This window comes from Tachysurus fulvidraco, chromosome 14 (assembly GCF_022655615.1).
Source record: "Tachysurus fulvidraco isolate hzauxx_2018 chromosome 14, HZAU_PFXX_2.0, whole genome shotgun sequence".
In the NCBI taxonomy this organism is placed as follows: Eukaryota; Metazoa; Chordata; class Actinopteri; order Siluriformes; family Bagridae; genus Tachysurus; species Tachysurus fulvidraco.
In genome coordinates this window covers 23158209-23167324 of record NC_062531.1, presented here as the reverse complement: position 1 = coordinate 23167324, position 9116 = coordinate 23158209, and positions in this window count along the sequence as shown.

Here is a 9116-nt window from a genome sequence, read left to right as displayed (position 1 = left end):
AACGTAGAGGGGGTTAAAGTGTGACCAGGTCCTCTACTCTACTCTACTCTACTCTACTCTACTCTACTCTATCTATCTATCTATCTATCTATCTATCTATCTATCTATCTATCTATCTATCTATCTATCTATCTATCTATCTATCTATCTATCTATCTATCGCTCTTTGTGTTTTAGTTGTTTTTTGCACCCTAGACAATAAAAATCTGTGCATACATCCACCATTGTCTTCCCCTTAAAGTTAGTGTACGATGTCTTAAACATATTCAAACCCTGATATTTATTTTCATTTATTAATTTTTTTCCCTTTTTTTTTGTTTATCTTCATAATTTTTTTGCATCTTAATCTTAAACATTCTCTGTATCTCTTAAAGTCATAAACCTCTGTCTTTTTTCCTCGCACACTGAGGTCAGTTTTATCGTGCGATCGTTTTTCCTGCCTTCTGCGCTACGATTTACTGTAAGACCGGGATATTTGACTAAATTTCTGCCATAAACTGGGGCCGTAATAAAAGCATAATGATCGCCGTAATAGGCTTTTTATACTATCTGCTATCTGTAATGCTGTTATTCTTTTGGTCAGCGCTTTTTTCTAAAGTGACTTACAAGTGAGGCAAAATTTAATCTAATCCGCACGCTACGCCACCCTGCAGAGATGTGTTCATCTGGTCAACCCAACGGGACGATTATGATCCATGTGCCGAGGCTTTAGTTTAGCAAAGACAAAGTAAACATTGTCAGATTTAAACAATATAATAAGTCCATAAAGAAAGTGTAAAATGTCTTTCTGAGAACAGTGGCAAAAGGGGAATTCTGTAACAAGGCAACATTAATGTTGAATGGCAATGATTGTTTGGAGGATTTTGCAGTTTAAGTTTGTGTATATTTGGATGCAATGTGAGAAAATGTCACAGGTTTATCATGAGGAACAACTTGTATTTACCTGCATATCTCCTGCTCATAGAAAGCTCATTGTGTCCTGTGATGTACTAATGCCCTGCGATGGACTGTTGTGCGCTGTGATGGACTGATGCCCTGCGATGGACTGTTGTGCGCTGTGATGGACTGATGCCCTGTGATGGACTGGTGTGCCCTGTAATGGACTGGTGTGACCTGTGATGGACTGGTGTGACCTGTGATGGACTGGTGTGACCTGCGATGGACAGTTGTGCCCTGCAGTGTGTCCTGCGATGGACTGGTGTGCCCTGCGATGGACTGTTGTGCCCTGCAGTGTGTCCTGTGATGGACTGTTGTGCCCTGCAGTGTGCCCTGCGATAAACTGGTGTGTCCTGTGATGGACTGTTGTGCCCTGCAGTGTGTCCTGTGATGGACTGTCGTGCCCTGCAGTGTGTCCTGTGATGGACTGTTGTGCCCTGCAGTGTGTCCTGTGATGGGCTGGTGTGCCCTGCAGTGTGCCCTGCGATGGACTGGTGTGCCCTGCGATGGACTGGTCTGTCCTGCGATAGAGTGGTGTGCCATGCGATGGACTGGTGTGCCCTGCGATGGCCTGGTCTGTCCTGCGATAGAGTGGTGTGCCCTGCGATGGACTGTTGTGCCCTGCAGTGTGTCCTGTGATGGACTAGTGTGCCCTGCAATGGCCTGGTCTGTCCTGCGATAGAGTGGTGTGGCATGCGATGGACTGGTGTGCCCTGCGATGGACTGGTGCCCTGTGATTGACTGGTTTGCCATGCAGGGTGAACTCTTACTTTGCACCCAGTGTCCCCAGGCAAGGCCCCAGATCTAGGTTAAACAGCTCACTGAATATCTACAGTATGTTTGACTCATAGTGTATCTGCAGACAGTGAACGTGGAAGTGTCCACCATTGTTCCCAACAACCAACCACTGATCAGAACTCTTATCAACAACCAATCACTGATTAGCACTTTTCCCAACAACCGATCACCTATAACTGTTGTTTATTCCACACACTTTTAAAGAAACTTTTAATTTCTTAGTCTCAAACTGTTTACTTGTGTTATTTACAATTACAAAAACTAGCTATTCCATCTGTGACTATTTCTTTTGTGTCTATTAGTAATCTACTCACAATGACCACCTCGATATGCCTGCATTCTTAATAAAAGATGTCATGACCAGAGATAACTTCTTCCCATTCAGTTAAAACTCTACTCCGTTCCCTTCTATTTCATACTTCATCCTTCATGTAACGGGGTTTTGATATGCAAATGATAACGATGATTCAATTATCGTATGCAAATTAGTCTCTAACGTCGTGTATTGACTCCTAGCGACTTTGTGAACAGACATTAACTACTTGAAAAGAGATGACAAATCTGTGCTTGACTCCTTTTACAAAACCCAAACGATCCTAAATCTCAGCATAATCCACAAAGGTTCTGCTAAGCAATAAGACTATACACCAAGCGGACATCATGCTTCACTAAACTTCCATTAGAAACCGATTCGTTCTTTCAGCTGTAATAAAACCCTGTCATCAGCATAAAGACTCAAGGCTTCTTGCTTATTTGTACACACAGATGACTAGCGCTTTCCATCGCCGTTAGAAATCCGATGCAGGGTTATAAAGCGTTTTGAAGAAAACTGTAGACTCCAGGGGCCTAATGTCAATATGCAACATAATCATTTGAAGGCAAATGCAAATTCAAGCTAGAGAAACGACACCAGAGGAAGGGAGAGAAGAGAGCCAGTGTGTTACCACTCAGGGCTGATGTTTGTAGTGTGTATTAAAAGGCCAATATGAGCAATGTCCTGAGGCTAAAGCTTTTTATTCTAATTTGCTACACGAGTTTGAGATGGAAAGTAAATCTTAACAGCCCCCAGGAAAGCAATGTAATGAGCAAATGCATGCATATGGCCCACTTTAATTACTGTGTGGTTGACTATTAGGCTGCGTAAACACACATTAATTAAACACCTTGTTGCTGTTCATAGTGCAGACGTGTGTGAGTTGTTGACTTTTTTCCCCAAGATCCAGTGCCTTAAGGTTGCAACAAAGGTTAAGGATAAATTGAGTGAAAACTTGAGAGTATACTTAAAGAACCTTTAGGTTGCTATCGTCGGTCGTGGTGGCTTAGCACGTTTGCGTCACACCTTCCTCATCGGGGGTTTCGGGTCGTGCTTCTCCCCTGTGTTTATGAAGCTTGCATGGTTTCACGGTGGGGTTGTCTAAGTTTTCTCTGGTTTCCTTCCTTAGTCCAATGGCAGTGTGGGTTGGGTTGGGTTGCCACACTGTCTAGAATCCCCCCTGACTTACGCCCCAAACCCCTGGGATAGACAGGTTCCCTGTAGGATAAGCAGTACCAAACGTTTGTACCACATAGATGGACGCATCCATGCTTGTACCTAATGTTGGATGGACGGATAAATACTAAGGTTTGACAGGACGGTGCTTACTATTTTTTCATATTTTTCTAAAAAGAATGGCTTCTTCATCCTCAGTGAAGTTTTTTTTTTTAATGTTTCTGATATTGTTAACATTCTCCATAACTCAAATATGGTAGCAGAAGTAAAACCTTTTAAAATTCAGTGGTCCATTATGTTCTGTTTATTTTGGGAGATTCTGTAACTATAGCAACAGCATCCCCATTGCCGTGCTTTTATCTTGAAACCCTTAGTATAAACACTTACGCAAGGGAGATAGTTATGATGATTGTTGCAACACTCTTACAGAAATTCCTTGCCTCGGGGATTTTTTTTCCCGCCTCAGGGATCCACTTAAGTGTTTTCATACAACCCGGCAGAGGTCTAGAAAGTAAGTTCTTCAAACCTCACAGATGTATCACAGACTGCTAAAATTAGCTGCATCCATCCTCACCCGCTTCATCACTTCGCTTCTCTCTCCTCCTCTTCATCCCTTTATTTCCCCATCCATCACAGCTAACACAGAACACATTTTCCTTCTCTTCACCTTGTTCTCTCTCTCTCTCTCTCTCTCTCTCTCTCTCTCTCTCTCTCTCTCTCTCTCTTTCTCTCAGTCACACATTTTATTTTGGTGTTAATTCACACAGCAAGCAACACCGCTGTTTGCAGAGATGTTCATCTTAGCCAGAGACTGTGAGCTGGTTATTCTGTTCACACCTCAGAAGAGGCTGCGCTCCAAATGCACAAGTAAAAATACGGAATTACGAGTGAAATACGAGTGAAATATGGAAAGATGAAGAGCATTATAAACTTTTGCAGTTTCAGGAAGCAGCACGTTGAAGATGTGAAGCAGAAGCAGTGATTCTCCATCTGAAAAGCCTGTGAAGCTGGGAACAAGGACTTTTTGAACTGTGTAGTATATAAATATATATATAGTGCGACTAGTATTCTTCCAACAAGAAGTGGTGCACTTTAAGAGAAAATGCTCAAAAGCATAGGGGCAGCATTATACCTGTCCCAGTGGGCATCTAGTTGAGTTAGTAGCAGCTTTGATGATACCTGTGTAGATAAATGGGGAATAGATCTCGGAATGCAAGCAAGTTAATTTGTGAAATAGCAAAAAAAAAAAAAAAAAAAAACTTTTATCTTTACTAATCAGCTCATCAAAATGGTCAAAGTTTAAGGCACTGGGTCACTGATCAGAGCCTTGCAGGTTCAAGTCCCAGTACTGCCCAAGCTGCCAATGCTGGGCTCTTAATCCTGGCTGATTAAAAACTTTCAGGGATATGCAAAGATAAGAATTTCACTTCACTGCTTAACTCTCTTTTATTTAGCATGCTAATGTTAGATTTGGTCTAAAAGGATGGATATTAAGACTGGATTACTGCAACGCCCTGCTGGCAGGTCTACCTATGAACGCAATTCGTCCTCTGAAAATGATCCAAAATGCAGCTGGTGGTTCTCGCATACCACCCAGCTGCTGCGAGCCCTCCACTGGCTTCAGGTAGCTGCACACATCGGATTCAAAACACTGATGCTGGCCTACAGATCCCTCTTACCTCAAAGCCCTTATCACTCCTCGCACTGCATCTCGCACCCTCCGATCTACCAGCACTGCTCGACTGGTCCCACCATCTCTCAGGGTAAGAGATATGTACACAACACCGACTCTTTTCTGTTCTGGCACCAAGGTGGTCTAATGAACTTCCCCTAGGGGTCCGAATAGCTGAGTCACTGGCTATTTTCAAACGGCGATTAAAGACCTACTTATGCATGAAACACTTTGACTAGCACTTTTTTCCCTGTTTGATGCATTTAAAAAAAAAAACTTTGAACAAATGAGTTTTAAACTCATGGTATCTTAAGTATGTAACCTAGTGAACCATAGTTAATGTATCCGGTGATAGAGACTTAAGCACTTCTGTACGTGGCTCTGGATAAGGGAGTCTGCCAAATGATGTAAATGTAAATGTAAAACAATATTTTCTACAAATATTCATTCATTCATTCATTTTCTACCGCTTATCCGAACTTCTCGGGTCACGGGGAGCCTGTGCCTATCTCAGGCGTCATCGGGCATCGAGGCAGGATACACCCTGGATGTAGTGCCAACCCATCACAGGGCACACACACACACTCTTATTCACTCAAGCAATCACACACTACGGACAATTTTCCAGAGATGCCAATCAACCTACCATGCATGTCTTTGGACCGGGGAAGGAAACCGGAGTACCCAGAGGAAACCCCCGAGGCACGGGGAGAACATGCAAACTCCACACACACAAGGTGGGAATCGAACCCCTAACCTTGGAGGTGTGAGGCAACGTCCCCCCCCCCCCCAAAAGGTGCTAAACCTTCCAGTTTATATATATATATATATATATATATATATATATATATATATATATATATATATATATGAGAAATATAAAAGACCAGGGAGCTTGCAATGATTCCCTTCACACAGTGATTGATGGTAAAGAGCTCCGGTTCTCACAGCTGGGGGCAACTTCTTGAAGAATGAGACAATAGGGTGGTGTTCGGTTGAGCTCTGACAAATAACGAGGCTTTGTGAACTTTTCTTTGACTGAGGTGACATTTCTGTGGCTTGAAAATTGAAAAATAATAGGGAACAACAGAAAGTTTTTCACTTGGATCCCCTAAGGTTGGCAGACCTAAGAAGAGAACAGAAACCAAACGCAAGATAAAATAGCAATATGAAAGTAAACAAATACAGCTAGCGGGGACCTACATTCTTTATAAAGGTAAAAAAAGAAATAAAAACAGAAACCTACAACAAGAATGTAAGTAACATAAGAAAAAGCATAAGGCAAAAGTACTAGATCATATAATATGAAATTTAGTAGATATATAATTAAGCACTAAAGCACATCAGAAAAAAAAGCAAAAAATAAAGTTTGTTCTCATTAAGGGACATTGCAGCACTAGCTAATTTTTTTTTCTAACAGTGTGATTAATATTATTTCTGTTTTTACGCTGCAAAATTCGATTACGCGACTTTGAATGAAATCAGGATTCTATAATCTCAGCACTACATTAATGTAGAATTAGCACTGCAATTATTTTGGCACAGTAGTTTAGTTGCAAAATAATATCACATCACACACACACACACACACACACACACACACACACACACACACACACACACACACACACACACACACACACACAAGAAAAAATCTGTCATGATGCTAAATGGCAGTCTCTTCGATAAGCTGACATTTCGATCCCTGTTGGCTCTTTCAATTAGAGACATTATGTGCAAGGGGAACTATGGAGGCTTCCAGGCATTCTCTCTCTCTCTCTCTCTCTCTCTCTCTCTCTCTCTCTCTCTCTCTCTGTATCTCTCTCTCTGTATCTCTCTCTCTCTCTCTCTCTCTCTGTATCTCTCTCTTTCTATCTCTCTCTTTCTATCTGTATCTCTGTCTCTGTCTTTCTCTGTCTCTCTATCTCTCTCTCTGAATGCCTGTATCTCTCTCTCTGTCTCTGTCTCTCTTTCTCTGTATCTCTCTCTCTCTCTCTCTCTCTCTCTCTCTCTCTCTCTCTCTCTCTCTCTCTGTCTCTCTCCTGCGCTCTCTCGGATCTCTCTTCTGCTCACTCTCCGAATTCTGTATCTTCTCTCTCTCTCATCTCTCTCTCTCTCTCTCTGTCTCTCTCTCTCTCTCTACAGTCCTAATTTCTTTCACCTTACGTCCTCTCCCTCTCTTCTCAATCTCTCCCACCTCTGGTCTCATCCGTCTCACCTGCCTCGCTCCTGCTCTCCCTCTCTCTCTCTCTCTCTCGTCATACTTGTCAGAATTCTAAGCAAATCAATGTCCTGAAATCTCTTCAGGACGTGCCGTTATTGGAAAATATTCAGCTTCAACCGTGACTTTTCCTATAAGATCACGTTCTAGAGTCTGAATGACGTCTAAAGCGGCAAATATCCGTGAATTATCAGTTGGGAAAAATGTCAATTATGCCTCTACAGTAATGTTCCAGAGGAAGTTGGCTAAAACTGCACAAAGCAGCAAATTCATTCAAATCAAAGGTAATGTGATTTTAAGGAAATGAAAAGTCTCGTCATTTTGTCAAAGCAGGAGGTCAGAGAGGCGTTCTGTCGGCTAGAAAATTGCACAAAACCTCTAATAAGGATTCCTACCATTCATCCTCCATCCGTGCAGCGTGTTTCTCCAGAAGGAACATAACACATTAACCTGCTCTAAAATATTAAAAGCACTATGAAATATTCAGATGAATGAGTTTGCCAAGCGAGGAGGAGAGTTAGTGAGTCGGCTCAGCTGGGGCTCGGCGTGGAGTCGCCATGATTAAAAGAACACAGCGTTTGAGAGGAAAGATATGGAGGGAACCTTGGCTGGTGCACGTGAGGCAGAAACCAAGTGGTAAGTCAAGTGAAGGTTAGACATAAAGCGGGTTTAAAACACCACGAGGACCGGAAAAGTGCTGTATAATAGAATTAATAACTCAACATATAAAAAAAAGAATAAATATGAACTCTCCAGCATTACACAACGGACCTACAAATGAAAATGTTTTTAATATTTTATGTACAGAGCCAGCGAGGGAACAGACGTAAGCTGATGTAGAGGTGATGATGCTGTTTTCTCTTCCTGCTATTCATCCAATAACTGACAACAATATAGAAGTGTTGCTTCACACAACAAATTAAAATGGTCAGTAAATAAAGTTTACTCAAGGTTCAAGGTTCAGGTTGAGTTGTCATGGTGACAGACAGAGAAATGCTTGTACACTACAGCTGTAGATGTGTTTGGCATGTCTGTCTGTCTGTCTGTCTGTCTGTCTGTCTGTCTGTCTGTCTGTCTGTCTATCTGTCTGTCTGTCTGTCTATCTATCTATCTATCTATCTATCTATCTATCTATCTATCTATCTATCTATCTATCTATCTATCTTTCTTTCTTTCTTTATCTATCCTTCTCACCCATTTTTCTCTTGTGCTCTCTCTTTCCTATCTATCTATCTATCTATCTATCTATCTATCTATCTATCTATCTATCTATCTATCTATCTATCTATCTATCTATCTTTCTTTCTTTCTTTATCTATCCTTCTCACCCATTTTTCTCTTGTGCTCTCTCTTTCCTATCTATCTATCTATCTATCTATCTATCTATCTATCTATCTATCTATCTATCTATCTATCTATCTATCTATCTATCTATCTATCTATCTATCTATCTATCTATCTATCTATCTTCTCATTATCTCTCTTTCCTACACACACACACACACACACACACACACACACACACACACACACACACACACACCTTAATAATAATATACTGTGTGTAGTGTGTAATAAATATAATAACATAAATGTGGTATAAACCAATCAGAAAGGTAATTTAAGCTAAAAATCTGCCCATCGTCTAACATAATCACAGACTTCTTCTGCTCCGAAGTCTCTTTTCCACCCTCATGCACATGATTCACATCATCGCCAAACAATCAAGTCCTTGACGATGTGAATTAAGTCCTTATCTGAGAAAAGAGGAGGGAAAGGAACATTAGGTGGTGCAAAATCCTGGTCCTCTAAATTATGAATAATGACTCCGACACGCAGGCGACTCTCTAATGTGATTTAGTCAGGATGGTGTCCTGAGTGTGTGTCTGCACTGGCAGTGAGAAACATGATTGTTTGCCAGCTTGTGGCACGTATGTGGATTGTATCGACACACAAACGGAAGAAATTAGACAAACGTCTGAAAACGAGTTGTGTACTTT